Source organism: Protopterus annectens, chromosome 14.part0, assembly GCF_019279795.1.
Source record: "Protopterus annectens isolate FY-2018-M chromosome 14.part0, PAN1.0, whole genome shotgun sequence".
NCBI lineage: Eukaryota > Metazoa > Chordata > Ceratodontiformes > Protopteridae > Protopterus > Protopterus annectens.
Genome location: NC_056748.1, coordinates 1,051,633,266 through 1,051,649,700, shown reverse-complemented (window position 1 = coordinate 1,051,649,700; position 16,435 = coordinate 1,051,633,266). Strand labels below are relative to the sequence as shown.

The window sequence follows — 16,435 nt, the reverse complement described above, 5'->3', positions numbered from 1 at the left end:
TGTGTACTTTAATATAACTTTATTATAATTTTATTGAATACTTAATCACTACAAAGTACACTTTGAAATCAGTGCATTACCCACATTCCATTTTATGGAAATGGACTTTACAGTTCTCTCAAAGAAAAAGAAAATCAAAGTGGGTTCCTGCCAATGGGCTTCCAATTTCACTCCTGTATTTCTTTCTTCCAGCAGCGGACCATTAGTTTCCACTGATTGCTTTCCCCATTCATTGTGTTTACCAGACCCACCTTCGCCTCCCTGGGCTGAACTTGACCCAAATCTTGGCTGCTGAGGAGGGCAAAGACCACTGGTGCAGCATCATACTGCTGATCTGGAGTTTGTGCTCTAACAATTGCCCCAGTGTCAATCTTTTGAGCTCTGCAGTTGCTCTGTTGGAAGGTGCATGTTCAAACTCCCAACTAAGTGGCTAACTTATGTAGCATTGAGCTCACCAGGTTACACTGCTTACTGCAGTGATCCAAAGCTGCCCCCTTGGATGGGCAAGCTGATATTGTTCATTCAGTCCCATCTCCCTCGTGACTCCTCCAGTGCTTAAGCTGATAATTGAACACAACTAGTCTTGAGCAAACTTGGGGCTTAATCTCTGTACTCCATGGTGTTGCTTGACGTTGTCTCCGATAATTAGCTCTTAGAATTCCTTTGTATCCGTAGTAGATGCGGTCTAGCAGTATGGTATATGTAACAATAAAGTATGAAAATGCGCATTGGCTGGGGTGCAGGAAGAGTGTTGCAGCTTGTGATAGATCCCTACTCTGGGCCAGCAGTCAAGGAGACTCTATCCTCACTGATGGTGAGGGATGGTCACCAAGAGCAAAGGTGGATTAACACAGTATTTTCAGATGCAGCTCCCTGCCCCAAGCACAGTTTTCCTTAAGAGCAAGCAAGAAGCACGCTCCAGACCTGGATCTGGACTCTCCTCTCCCCAGACCCACACACAACTCCTCGCTGTCCACTTTGGTCCCTGTTCCCAGTAGTTGACACCTTTGGATATTTTCGCACAGACCTACACACCTGGGAAAAGCTGGCATAGATTTACCAGCTGTGCCCCTTTCTGCCCGGACTCTGAAGCAATCACGCTGCCTCCAGTCAGCTATCCTAAGGCCATTACAAAGGGTACCCAATTATACTGTATAAAAGTAATACTAATACAAATAGTAGTGTGCAACCAAGGCAGCAAGTCTTTTGGGAGCAGCCACAGTGTTACTAAAACTAGCACAAGTACTCTCAAAATTTGCATAGGTGTGTACTAGGCTAATGGCCCTGGAGCCTTTACAAGTCTAGCCCATAGGATAACCCTGGCATCTTGCCACCCAACCTTAGTTCACAGTGCCTTTGTTGAGTAGAGCCACTGGTGTTGTCCCTGGGGTGAATTTTCTATTTCCCATCCACTCAACATTTCTGTTGAGGGCCAGTGAGGTGCTCTGTTTGACATGTATGGGAAATCTGTTCCATAGTATGGACAATCTCTGGGTTACGAACCTGTCCCTTTAGCACGTTTTGTTGATTGTGGTAATGAGGTTGAGGTCTCTGGAGCGTGTGGTGTGGAGGGATTGGGATTTCTTTAGATGTAGCATTTCTAACAGAGCTGGGTCAGACATGGCTTTGTAAGTCAAGCAGACATCGCCTCTAAGTAGATATGAGACCGAGAATAGTTGGAGTTTGTCTGTCCATATAGGACAAGTGTTTAAGACCTAGGATCCTTTTTGTGAGGTATGTTTGTGGCCTCTCCAGTTGTTGCAGGTGTCTAGTGCGGTACATGCCAAATGGGGCATTTGTACTCTGGCCTAATGAGGGAAGAGTAGAGGGAGATTGACCTCTTTCTTCCTGGATGCAAAACACTTGGTAATTGGATGTGCCACATAGGACTTTCTGACCACAGTGGAAATGTGGTGGTCAAAAGAGAGGTTGCTGCCAACCTGTGTTCCCTGATCTGTTATAACACCTGTGCTAAGTGGACTACCATTGATGTGGTAATTCATGGGAACCGGGTTTTTCCCAAAGAGGATGACCGAGATTTTTTGGCATTGAGCTTAAGGCCATGGTTCTGACACCAGTCATTGGTCTCAGTAAGGCCTTTCTGTGGATGTCAACATCACTTGGAGTTAATAATAGCTCCCAACTTGCAATTGTCTGTGAACTTTGTCAGCCAAAGTCTCTGTTGGCCTGGGGCTTCAGAGAAGTAGATACCAAACACGAGAGGATTCAGGACCGAACAGTGTGGGACTTCACTCGTGACTGGTCTGCAGTCTGACTTGGAGTCTGCTACTTTCACACTGCGGGTTCAATCTGTGAGCCAGTTTGCAACCCACCTAGTGATATAGGGGTTGATGCCTAGCTTAGTGAGTTTTTGTATGATTCCTGAGTGGGGAGTGGTATCAAAGGCCTTGGCCAGATCAAGTTAGGCTGTATGAACCATTTTGCCTTCATCCACAGCTTTGGTGACTAACTCATGGAAGTCGACCAAGTTGAGCAGGCATGATCTACCCTTCACAAAACCAAACTGTAGGATCCAGATTCCTTATATCCTTGTTTATTCGTTCCATGATGATGCATCCCATAGCTTTGCATATTAGACTCATCAGGCTAATGGGGCGATAGTTCCCAGGGTGTGTAGTCACTCTTCCTTTGTGGAGAGGGATGGGTGTAGCAGTGCACCATTCGGTAGGGACAAAGCCTGAGATGAGGCTGTGATTGAACAGGGCACAGGTGAGGTGCCAGTTCACTGTGTAGTTCATGCAGAACTCAGCCAGGGATATTATCAGGTTCCATAGAAGCTGTATTCTTGGCCTTGTATAGTGTAACCTGTGCAGCAGTAATACTGGATGCCTGGCATCTACTGGTATTGTGATTTGGTCTTTGGGGGGGGGGGGGGGTTAAAGTTGGCACTCTGCCAGTATATTGATATCTGTTGGCTCTGTATAGGAGGTATCGTGCAGTAGCTCAGAGCAAATTTGGGTATTGCTGTGGAGATTCTTTACATAACTATAGAAGGCCTTGTGGTTGTCTTTACTATCTGCTGCAAATCTGTTTTCATAGCTAGCTTTAGAGGAAGGGATCTCAACTTTTTGTTGAAGCTGATAAAGGAGTTTTCCCAATCTTGGGACTTCACCTTATTCCGCATCAGTTTCCTCCTCCTGTTGCAGAGTTTGTTTAGGGCAGGGGCCACCAGATTGGCTTCCTTTTTTTGGAGGGGAGTGTCTTGGTTCTATTGGATATGGCGAGATCCATGCATTTGTGTACGTGTTAGTACAGTGCATTGGTGTATGATTTGTCGATCATGCAGCTATTCTCCAGTTGCATGGGTGCCGTGAAGTTAGCCACTGTTTTAGGAGCCCAAAGTTAGCTTTGGAGAAGTTTTTCATGGTGTGTGTGTGTGTGTGTGTGTGTGTGTGTGTGTGTGTGTGTGTGTGTGTGTGTGTGTGGATTTCCAAGGTGATTAGTTTGTGGTCATATCTAACCAGGGAGGAGTTGACTATTGCTGTAGAGCAATGGTCACCCATGTTAGTAATGACCAGGTCAAGAATGTTGCTACCTGTAGTGGGGGTAAGAATGATCTGGTCCAGGGCATTGGAATTGATGAATGCCAGGAAACATTGGACAAGTGTATTGGTACATGAGTAGTTTTTCCAGTTAATGGAGGGGTAGTTGAAGTCTCCCTGTATGTGTGTTAGGTTGGACCCTAATATTCTCCAGGGTGCTTAGGAACGTGGAGTGTGAGTCTTGGGACATGGTTGGGGACCTATAGCAGGCTACGACCTGAATTGCTGTCTTACCCAATGTTAGCTGCACCTGAAGTATCTCCGATGCATTGTGTTGGGCTACCACACTGGAGGTGTGCGCATCCTTTATAAATATGGAAACACCACTGCCTTTGGAGCTTCAGTCCAAGTTCTTAGGCCGAAAGGTGTGAAATGAGTTATAGCCGGGTAGTGCAGGGATGCTTTCTACTACCTTGAACCAGGTCTCTGTTACAGCACACATGTTCAAAGTATTCTCCAAAGGACCAGCCAAAATGAAAGGTATTAAAATATTTAATGATGAACAATAAAACAGAAAACAGGAGTACTGAAAACAATAAAGTGTTTCAGCCACAGAGATATAAAAAATAATACAATTGGATAGTTTCTCACAGATGCAGAAAACAATACTAAACTGTTCTCAATAAATGCCCCTTTGAAGTACTGTTCACTGACTACTTACTAAAGCAAGGCAAGCTGATTTGTGCTGAGTGTCTTACCACAGCAAGAGCCAGATGTCTGTGAGGATGTGTGAGATTCATATCCTGTCAGAAGTCTTTCCTGTTGTATTCAAAAGTGCTGCTGCGAGAGTTCCAAAGAAACCAGATGTTGGTTAGAGGATGACATCATCTCTATTAACGTGACTGTGGTACAATATACATATAGAGCTTTGCTAAGATCTGTGGCACCATCTGAATGTTGCAACACCATTTCAGTCTTTTACACCCTTCCAAAGACCTACTGTTGATGCATTTTTAACACGAGTAACTTTAGAAATATATTTTTACACCAGTATCTATGCAAATCAGTGCGATAGTTAAATAACGTAAATTTCTTTACAAAACTCCAGCTAGCTATGCTGGCATTTGTACAGATGTATTGCCATACTCTCCCTGGCATAGATAGCACTAGCTCTTACCATCACATCTCCCATCCCCACTCCATTTTGAAAATGCAATCTAGTTTTCCTAGTGACCCTGGAAAAATGTTCCTTGAGAGAAATGGGCCTGTCTGTGAACACACATTAACCCGTACCCTGTCTCGAGAGCCCACATGCATTGGCATTGTTGATCCCACTACAGTACCACACTGTCATGTCATATGCCTGCAGTCCTATGCTCCACTTTTAATAATTTGGCACTTTGCTGGCTGGCTTGGTGTAGCCATATTAAGGGATTGTGGTCTGTAACCACATGGAATTTACTTCCATACACACAGGACTGAAGTTTCTGCAGGGCCCATACTGTGACTAGACATTCTTTCTACAACTGCATAACATTCCTCCCTGGGTTGGAGTCTACGACTGAGATGATACAACTGGGTGATCTTCTTCCTCTGAAGAAACCTGGCAGAGTACAGCCCCCACCCCATGGTTTGAAGCATCCACCTGCACAACAAATTCTTTGCTGTAATCTGTACTGGCTAATACAGAGGATCCTCCCAAAGCCCCTTTAAGCTTATGGAATGCCTGCTCACAGGCTGGGGTCCAGACTACCGTATTTGTCCTGTTTTTCCTCATCAAGATTGTGATTACCAGATCCTCCTCAGACTCCTCCTGCCATCTATTGCCAATGATCAGCATGAGGCCTCCCTATCATGGTAAGGCTTCATCATGTTAACATGTACAGTTTGTGCCTCTGCCTCCTACCTAGCAGGTTTACCATGTAATTAACATTACTGACCTTCCTTACCACTTCAAAGGGTTCCTCCAAAGCCGCCTACAGCTTATTGTCTGACAGGAATGAGCACCATAACCTGCTGTCCCACAGCATACTCTGGAGCTCATGCACTCCTGTCATACCAGACCTTTTTCTGGTGTTGGGCTCCTGCCAGGTTCTTCTGGGAAAAACCCATGAGCTGCCCTAAGCCTTATACTGAAGTTTAGGACACATGCCACAACAGACTCCTTGTGGGATTTATACTCGCCCTCCCACTCATCACATATCAAATCTAAAGTCACCCTCACCCTATACCCGTACAGCAACTGAAAGGGTGAAAAACTTGCGGAATCTTGGGGTACCTTACTGTATGCAAATGGCAGATGGGGCAAATATTTGTTCCATTCTCTCTTAAACTGATCTGCAAATGCCTGTAGCATGGTCTTTAGTGTAGAGTTTAACCTCTCCACAAGACCATTAGTCTTGGGTTGGTAGAGGATGGTTTTTAGGTGCTTCACCCTACAGCACTTCCACAGACAAGCCAGCAGGTCTGACAGGAAATTTGCACCTCTGTCAGTCAGTATTTCTCTTGGGAAACCTGCCCTGCTGAAAATCTCTAACAAAGCAATTTGCCACCTTCTCTGCCTCTATAGAAAGCAGGTTATCTAGTAGCATAATCTACTACCGCCAGTATATACTTCTTCCCTGTGGAACTTGAGGTACTTTGAGGTCCCACAATATCCATAGCTACCCTCTGAAACGGTTCCTCACTCACAAAGGCATCAAAGGAGCCTTGAACTTGTCTCCTGCCTTGCCTACTTTTTGGCAGTGCTCACAGGTCTTTCAGTACCCTTACATCCCTTGCAATCCTAGGCCAATAAAAGTTCTGCATAATATGTCTCTTTGTACGCTTTATGCCTGTATGACCTGCAAAAAATGGATCTCTTGGTATTCTTTATGCGTATGTCACTTGCAGAAGGAATGTCATGGGCTATGGCTAGAAGTGCCAGACAGTAGGCTCTGGGCACTACTCACTGCTGTATTACCTCACTCTAGCCCTCCCTCAGGGGTCCACTCTCTGTACAGTAACTCTTTGTTCTAGTATACAGTCTTTCCATTTCCTTGAGAATCAGGTGCCTCATTAGCTACCTCGCTCAGGCCTCATAAGGTAGGTTCCAAAAGCTGACCCGGTTTCATTTCTACCTTTGTGACCCTTCCCAGCTCCCTTTCCACCAGAAGCCCGGTATCTTCTGACAGCAGTGCCTCATTGTCAGCCTGGGTACTGTCATTCTCCTCTGCCCTTGCAATCACCTTGTCCTTGGGAACATCAGTACCTACCAGCATCTGTGGCTCATTGCTACAAGGTAGCTCCCTCCCTGAAACACCTCACCAGCTCCAGCTTCAGGTGTGGGGTCTGTCTGGGTCTCCCTCAGGCTATGTCACCCACCTGTCTCTGTCCAAGCCTGACTGTGTAACTGCATGCACACAGAGTATTGCATGCACACAGAGTATTGCATTATTCAAATCATTCCCTGTCAAGACATCTGTAGGGATTATCCTCAGACCCGCCTACCTGTTTGCTTCCTTTTCCACCCTCCCAGTCAAGGTGAACGCTGGCCAAAGGTATATGGAATGGCGTCCCTCCTAAAGCTCTTTCTGGTTTGGACTGCCCAAGCAAGGTACTGCTCCTCTTTAACCAGTGCAGGCTTCACAATGGTTATGTCAGAGGCTGTGTCTCAGCAGCCTGTCTTCCATCCACTAAGAATACAAACCTCTGTGATAATTTGGTGCCCCTCTTGCCTCCAGACAGCTTACCACTGGCATGCTGTTATTCCCAGTTGCTGGCTCCTTCACCTTTTGTTCCCCACCTTGCCTCAGTGGGCATTTGTATGCTACATGGCACCTCTGGTTACATTTAAAACTTCTAACCATTGATCCTGGCAGTGTACCTGAACTAGTGGCTTCCCCTGTTACTGGAGTACTCTTTGGGGTGGTTTAGGCAGCCCACCATAGGTTCACCTGTAACTATGTGCAGTGATGGGTATCCTGTTCTTGTGTAGTAATGCCCTGCTTGCTAAGTAGCAATCCCCTTTTCTCCAGCTCACCCGGTCTGCCAACCAGATTCTGATGTCCTCAGGCAAAGAGCTAAGGACTTGTTCCCTCACCAGAAGGTCTGCCAGCCCTTCAAAAGTGGTGACCCGACACCCACTCACACACCTGTGAAAATGTGCTTAACTCAGCATTGTAATCGCATACACTTTCATCTGCCTTGCATCTATGCTCACAGAACTTTTTTTTCGGGTTCCTATTAGATCGTCAACGCCTAATTTTGAATGCATCTTCACCGAACTTAAAATAACGAAAACTGAAAACAGCGAATGGGCATGAGATTGATTTTTTTTCCCTAGGAAAGAAATCGCTTGCCCACCTCCAGTAGTTTGCTGTTTTGTAAACTGTAGTGTGATCTCAAGTTGGGATATTGGGGGGGGGGGCACAGCCCCCCACTTTGTGTGGTCACTCGTATGTAGTTTTGCTGTTTTTAGTTTTCATTTTTATGGGTTCGATGAGGATGAATTCGAAGTAATGCGTCTTCAAAGTTGTGATATAGACCCTTTTTTTCTTTAAGCTTCAAGTGTCAACTTAAAACATTCTAGTAAGCATAATTTAACCTTATAGTTTTAAGTAGTCCGTTTCGGACAATTTAGAAACCGCAGTTACAGCTTTACTATGGAGTAGGGGGGTTGGGAACAGTACCCAGAGCCGTACCCAGAGCCCATTATACTGTTTACATACCCTTTCAAATACATGAATAGAACTATCAAAATAATCACCCTCTGTAAACTCTGGAAGAAATGTACTGACCTTTCTTGCTTCTGGGGTTGGCTATTCCCTTCCCCATTACCTCCATGACCCTGCTGAATCTCCCTCTCATGTTGGCACGGTTTCATTTTCTTTGGCCTCCGAATGCTGCAACCTCTCTGATTCTAATTCCATCTGTTTTGGCTTTTCTTCAGCTTCCAAATGTCAGTCTCTCAATTGATTCAATTTCCAAATGTTTGGCCTCCAGTTTGTCTCTCTAAATCCAGATGGATTTTTAAGTCTTTTGAGGAAGAGATGAACTGTCCTGTTTCTGAAGACTGTACATCCATTTCCAGCTGGGTTGTTTTCCGGGTTGCTGGTCCATGATTGAAATTTCCTATTTAGTCAGGTTGGCATGCACCAGTTCTTTGGCTTATCGCACTTTGGCCAAATAGTTATTTTCAGCTTGCTATAATCCTGACATCCTTACCTGCTTTTAACTAACAAAAATAAATAAAACTGTTGTGAAAATGTAACTCTGTTTACCTTGTAGCTGCTGAAAGTACACACCCCCTCAGTGATAACTGCCCATCGGCTACTAAAGTTCAATCAATATCACACCCAGCTGCCTCCAGTCTGTGATTGGTCCTACTCCAGGCCACCAATCAGTTAGACTTGATCCTCACCACTGACTCTGAGGTACTGTCACTAAGAACAAAGATGGATTCACACAGGGTTTTCAGATGCAGCTCCCTGCACTAAGCACAATTTTCCTTTAAGAGCACACAGGGAGCACACTCCAGACCTGGGGCTGGATTCATTTTATCTCTCCCGACCCACACAAAACTCCAAACTGACCACTTTGGACCTGTTTCCCTGTTCCCAGTAGCTGACAGGCACACATGGATATTTGAGTTTCTTATACATACACACTTGGGAAAAGTTGATGCAGATCCCCTTTCTGCCAGACTTTGAGGTAATCACACTGCCACCAGTCAGCTACCCTAAGGCTCTTGCAAAGGGTACCCAATTATACCATGTCAAATTAATACACTTACAAATAGTGTGACCAAAGCAGCAAGGCTTTCAGGAGCGGCCACAGAGTCACTAAAACAAGCACAAGTACTCTTCTTGAAAGTATTCTCTAAAGGACCAGCAAAAGGTATTAAAATATTTAATTATAAAAAAAAAAGAGAGAGAATACCGAATACAATAAACAGTTTCAACCACAGCGATATAAAAAATAATACAGTTGGATAGTTTCTCAGATGCAGAAAAATACTAAACTGTTCTCACTAAATGTCCCTAGCTAACTAAAGAATTACTGTTCCCTGACTACTACTTAATAAAGCAAGGCAAGCTGATGTGTGCTGTCATACCACAGATGTCTCTGTCTCTGTCTCTCCGAGATATATATTCTGTCAGAAATCGTTCTTGTCGGATTCTAAAGACACCAGATGCTGGTTAGAGGATGACATTACCTCTGGTCACCTGACTGTACACACAGCTTTGCTAAGATCTGTGGGAGCATTTGAAAGCTGTAACTCTGTTTAAAACTTTTCACCCTTTCAGGGTTGTCTGATAAAATGTACACATTTAATCAGTTGCAACAGTACAACCTAATATACATGCATAAATTATTTGTCCAACAGGACCTACTGTTTATGGATTTTTAACACAAGTAACTTTCAAATAACTCTAATCTGTACAAATCATTGTGATAGCCAAATAACATTAAATTCTTTACAAAACTCCAGCTAGCTGTGCAGGCATATGTACACATGTACTGCCCTACTCTACCTGGCACAGACTGCACTACCTCATAACATCACCCACCTTATAAATGCTAACAGGTGGATTATATGACCATAGTACAGGAAGAGCAGATGACTCTTGGTGGGACTATAAAGTTACTGGTGATGCCTGTATTTTAAGAAAGTTTAGTTCTGATCACTGAATTAATCCCACTGAGCCAACCCATAGGAAAATGTTCTGCATTACCTACCTAGGAACGATTATTGAAAGAGCCAGGCATCTTTTCCAGCATCTGTTTGGTAGAAAAAAGGAAATGAAAGGTACATGCAGAAAGCTTTGCATGGGAGAGCTTGCAAATGGCGCCATATTTTAATGTCCATGTTAGAACTGAACCATGGACACCAACTTCAATGCCCTGGACCAGCTGGTTGACACAGCCACAAGGGGCTCAAATATCCTGGACCTGGTACTCTCCAACATGGGGGACTGCTGCACCACCCATGTGTGTGTGTGTTGGTGTGTGTGTGTGTGTTGGTGTGTGTGTGTGTTGGTGTGTGTGTGTGTTGGTGTGTGTGTGTGTTGGTGTGTGTGTGTGTTGGTGTGTGTGTGTGTGTGTGTGTGTGTGTGTGTGTGTGTGTGTTGGTGTGTGTGTGTTGGTGTGTGTGTGTGTGTGTGTGTGTGTGTGTGTGTGTGTGTGTGTGTGTGTGTGTGTGTGTGTGTGTGTGTGTGTGTGTGTTTGTGTGTGTGTGTGTGTGTGTGTGTGTGTGTGTGTTGGTGTGTGTGTGTGTGTTGTGTGTGTGTGTGTGTGTGTGTGTGTGTGTGTGTGTGTGTGTGTGTGTGTGTGTGTTGGGGTGTGTGTGTGTGTGTGTGTGTTGGTGTGTGTGTGTGGCCATCCCTGGTGAGATCTGACCACAAATCAGTCTGACTAGTAGTAACACAAGACACCTCCCCCAGTAGACCAAGGCCAATTACAGCCTCTTGCGTGACGGCATAAATAGTTTCATAGCCACTCCCTCACTGATGGAACAGACACTGATGCTGAGTTGTACACCAATGCTTTATACAAGCACCTGTACAATAGTATTGACTCTGCCTTACCTGATAGAACCAAAGCAAGATCTTCAAGCAAAACAAACTTGCCTGGTGGACAACAATCCTTAATAAAAATAACAAACTTCCAATAAAAATAAAGAAAAGGCAAAGGCGCAAGAAGATGGCTAAAATCCTTTAATTCGTGAGTGCTTTCGTCCACCACAGATTGACAATGAACTTCAGACCTGAAGGCTTTTGCCTTTTGTTTATTTTTTAACTGCCATTAATAGGCTATACAATTGGAGACAGAAATTGCTGTCTAAGAGCAGGTAGGGGTGTTCTCAGAACTGGAAATACTCCATCCTCTACTTAAACAAGCAAATAAAACTCAGTGAAGTCCTTCAAAGCCAGCTATGAATACAAATTAGCTTCCCTAACGAAGGATAACCACAAGGTGTTCTTTAGTTATATCCATAACCTGAACGGTAAGGCCCAGATTTGTGCTGCACCCAGATTTGTGCTGCACCCATAGTTAATGGTCTTGCATATAGAGAACATGTGGATATAGCAAACCGGCTGGCTGACAGGTTCAGTGAAAACTTCACACCCCTGTCCCTGCCACATGTAACCCAAAGCATCCCTAACATCTGTCCACCACCTAGTATCTCCGAGGAACAGACCTTAAATTCCCTCCAAGGCCTAAACACAGCCTGTATGGGACCAGACAACATCCCAGGCTATGTCTTACATGGGCTAAAATGGGAATTAGCATCACCATTGGGCATGTTTTTCAATCACAGCCTAAGCAATGGCTTCGTCCCAGTGGTATGGAAAACTGCTACTGGTATCCCTTTGCACAAAGGGGGGTACATGGACAGAACCTGGAAACTATAGCCTCATTAGCCTGACCAGCCTCATCTGCAAGCCATGGAACGAATCATCATGGACCTTAACGAAAATATTGGAAATCTCCAAACACTCAACCCCACCCAGTTTAGCTTTGTCAGTGGGAGATCATGCCTGTTAAACTTGGTGGACTTCTACGAGACGGTCACTTAACACATTATTTTTGCATTGTTTATCATCCCCTGCGGCAAGGGTGATGTTCCTGCAAAGTACCACCTCAATAGCAATACCCTAAGTGCACAGTCAGTGATGAGAGATCTGGGCACACAGGTTGACAGCAACCTTAATTTCAATCCCCATGTCTCCACGGTGGTAAGAAAGAGCATCTTTATATTGCTCATCTTATAAGTAAGGGCATTGTCTCCAGAAAGAAGTTATAAGCCCCCCTGTACTCTTCCGTCATTATTAGGCCACTAATAGAGTAAAATGCTCCCTTTGGTATGTTCCTTTCCAAACCCCTGCAGCAATTGGAGAGATCACAAATGTTCCTTACAAAGAAAATTCAGGTTCATAGGTTGGTACTAGGCTATCAGCCCTAGGGCCTATACAAGCCTAGCCATAGCAATTCCCTGGCTATTTCTTCCCACATTTACTTTCCTGGACCCCTGTCTAGCAGGGCGACTGACATGATCCCTGGGGTGAATTTCCTTTCTCCCATCCAATCGCCAAGGTTCCTCTTGAAGAGGTCCAAATAGGCACTCTGCTTGACATGTATGGGCAATCTATTCCAGAGTCTGGGGAGTCTCTGGGTCAGGAACCTATCCCTCCAGCATGTTTTGTTTATTGTGATGACAAGGTTTAGATCCCTGGAGCGTGTAGCTCTGAGGGATTGGGATTTCTTTGTGTAGCATGTCCAACAGCTCTGGGTTTGACATGGCCTTTTATGTTAAGCAGAGATTGCCTCTGAGTAGACGATATGCGACAGAGTATAGCTGGAGTTTTTTAAGGCGGTCAGCGTAGGGAATCTGCTTTAGGCCTGTGATTCTTTTGGTGAGGTATTTCCGAGGCCTTTCCAGTTGTTGCAGATGTCTTGAGAGGTACATACCAAATGGGGCGTTGTATTCTATAATGGGTCTAATGAGGGATGAGTACAGTGGGACAATGACCTCCTTTTTTCTGGATGAAAAGCCCTTCGTGATGAGGTGTGCCACATAGAAGGATTTCCTGACTGTTGTGGCGATGTGGTTATCGAAGGTGAGACCACTGTCCACCTGTGTCCCTAAGTCTCTTATTACACTTTCTGTGTTTAGTGTACTGCCACCTATATGGTAATTCATGGATACATGTTTTTTCCCCAAAGGGGATAACAGTACATTTCTTGGCATTGAGCTTGAGCCCATGGCTCTGGCACCAAGCATCTGTTTCTGTAAGGCCCTTTTGTAGAGTATCCACATCATTTGGGGATTCAATAATGGCTCCCAGTTTGCAGTCATGTGCAAACTTTGTTAGCCAGAGTCCCTTAGTGTTGACCTGTACTTCAGAGAAGTAGATGCCAAACAAGAGCGGCCCCAGGACTGAACCCTGAGGTGCTCCACTTGTCACTTGTCTGGAGCTGGATTTGGAGTTGGCTACTTTTACAGTGTGGGTTCTATCAGTAAGCCATTTAGCAACCCATTGGGTGACATAGGGATTAATGCCCAACGTAGTAAGTTTATCTATGATTCCAGAGTGGGGGGTGGTGTCAATGGCCTTGGCAAGGTCTAGATAGGCTGTATGGACCACCTTACCCTTGTCCATGGCTCTGGAGACTGATTCAAATAAGTCAATCAGGTTCAGGAGACAAGATCTGCCTTTCACAAACCCAAACTGGGGTGGGGTCCAGTGTTTGAAGGTTGCTAATGTCTTTGTTTATAAGTTCCATGATAATACGCTCCATGGCCTTGCAGATAAGGCTAGTCAGACTGATGGGACGGTAGTTTCCGGGATCCAAGGTGGATCCCCCCTTGTGGATTGGGATAACTGTAGCTCTGTGCCACTCAGAGGGCACGAAACCTGAGGTGAGGCTATGATTAAACATGACACTTAGGTGACGTGCCAGTTCATATTGTAGTTCATGTAGTACACAGCCCGGGATGTCATCTGGTCCCATGGATGCTGTATTCTTGGCTTTAGAGAGTGCGTTTTGTACCTGTGTGGCCGTTATTACTGGAATTTGGCAATCTTCCGGTATTGAGATGGGCCATTTAGGGGGTGAGGGGGGTGAAGTTGGCACTGAATCGATCTGCCAGGATATTGGCAGTATCCTTCGGATCAGTATATTTAATGCCATTCTGTTTTAGCTCAAAGCAGATCTGAGCATTGCCATTTAGATTCTTGACATAGTTATAGAATGCTTTGTGGTTGTCTTTGGAATCTTTGGCAATTTTATTTTTGTAACTAGCTTTGGAGGATTTTGAGGCATCTCAGTTTCTTACTGAGGCTAGTAAGGGAATTTTTTGCATCCTGGGATTTTCCTCTTCTGCAAAAGTTTCTTCCTTTTGTTGTAAAGTTTGTTTATGGCAGGGGACCACCAGATTGGATGAGAATGAGATGGGAATTTTGAGGCAATGTTACAACTGTCTCATGTACACAGACAACCCTCTCCTCCTCCAAACAGGTTCAAACATATGAGAGTTGCAACTATTTAGCCAAACTGGAGGCTGAGCTCTCTCATCTCAAAACTGGTGTAACCAGTCAGGAGGAGAAGGTAACCTCACACAACACAATTCCAGTATCACATAGTCCCACCACATCAGCGAACCAAACACATAAATACACAAAAACATACTCGGAGGCTCTAAATAAAAATCTACAAAAGCAACAGAGACCTCCAAAGCAGACATCCAAGCAAACGCTACCTCAAAACTCACACAACACATAACCCACAAAGTCAGTGTGCCAAGCAGCCACAGCCCTTAAGGCTGAATAACACACCTGATACTCTTGTTATAGGTGACTCTATTGTCAGACACACTGACGTCCCGCTCACCATGCTGAATAAAGAGAAGGTCACGGTGAGCTGCCTGTCTGGTGCTAAGATCCGACACAACGCAAGCACTCGGGTCACTCCAAAGCAAATACAAATATGACTCAGTCATTGTACATGCTGGTGTGAATGACCTGAGACGTACCTCCCTGGACTACATGAAAAGAGACATAGAGGAGCTCTCTGATCATGTAGCCCAGGCTGGTATGACCCTGACCTTGAGCAGCATCTTACCCTCACCTAGAATGATGCCACAATACAAAGACAAAATGATCGATTTTAACCATTGGCTAAAATTTTGGTGTCATTCAAAGGGGATCCAGTGTCTGTCAGCCTGGGATGACATGCTCGACAAGCCACGTTGCTTCGCTAGGGACGGCTTGCACCTGTCACCACTGGGCTTTCGGATATTGGCAAAGGCTCTTGCCACCCCATAGTGCCTTTTTAGGCAAGGCTCAAAAGTCAAACCCACCCCCATAGACAGCACAAGGAACAAGAAACTAAGGGTAATGCTGCTAAACGCCAGAAGTCTTAAACTCAAGATGCACGCACTCGAAGCTCTCCTCAGTATGGAGAACATCGATATCTGTGCAGTGACCGAAACCTGGTTCAAGGCTCCAGAGAGCACCCCAGCACTACCAGGCTATACCTCATATCATGCTTTTTGGCCCCAAAACCCGGACCGAACCACAAAAGGGGGGGGAGTTTCCATATTTATCAAGGATATCCACACCTCCAGGTTAGTGGCATTGCAAGAAGTATCGGAGACCATCCATGTGCAATTAACAGTGGGCAAGACTGCTTTTCAGTTTATAGCATCCTACAGACCACCCTCAGTCAGGAATCCCATTCGGCTTTCCTGAAAACATTGGAGAACATGAAGATCTCTCCGAACACCATTATATTGGGCAAATTCAACTACCCAAACATTGACTGGGAGCACTACTAGAGCCCCAGCACCTTAGCCCAAAGATTCCTGGAAATTATAAACTCAAATGGTATGGAACAACTAGTCACCACTCCCACAAGAGGGGACAACATACTAGACCTGATCATTACCAACATGGGGACTCTATGCTCCACACCAGAAGTATATCCCTCATTGGTAAGATCAGACCATAAATTAATTTCACTGGATGTCCACTTCCCGACCCCACCCCCAGCCCAGAAAACCACAGTGAAAAATTTCTCTAAAGTGAACTTCTCACTTCTCAAAACCGAAGTGGAATCCTTCAAGGCCCCAGGGCCAGTGGAAACTACAGCCCAAAATGCAGAATCCTATATAAATGCATTCTACGGACATCTCCAGGAATGCATGGATCGTGCTATCCCAAACAAAACCAAGACCCAATCATTCAAAGGCAGGCGTCCAGTCTGGTGGACCCCTGCCATAAATAAACTGTACAACAGAAGGAGGAAGCTACTACATGATAGAGCAAAATCCCTAATAGGGAAGGCATGTCTGATCAGTACTAGCAAAAAATTACGATCCCTCATAAAATCCTCCAAGGCCAGCTTCGAGAGAAAATTTGCACAGGACACCAAAGACAATCATAAGG

The 16,435-nt window shown here is 44.9% G+C and overlaps 1 protein-coding gene across 2 annotated transcripts in view; it reads left to right on the top strand.

Moving 5' to 3' along the window:
- EEF1AKMT2 (EEF1A lysine methyltransferase 2) overlaps positions 1 to 16,435 on the top strand; it is a 431,633-nt gene that overhangs the window by 170,709 nt on the left and 244,489 nt on the right. The gene's annotated exons all lie outside the window — the stretch shown is intronic.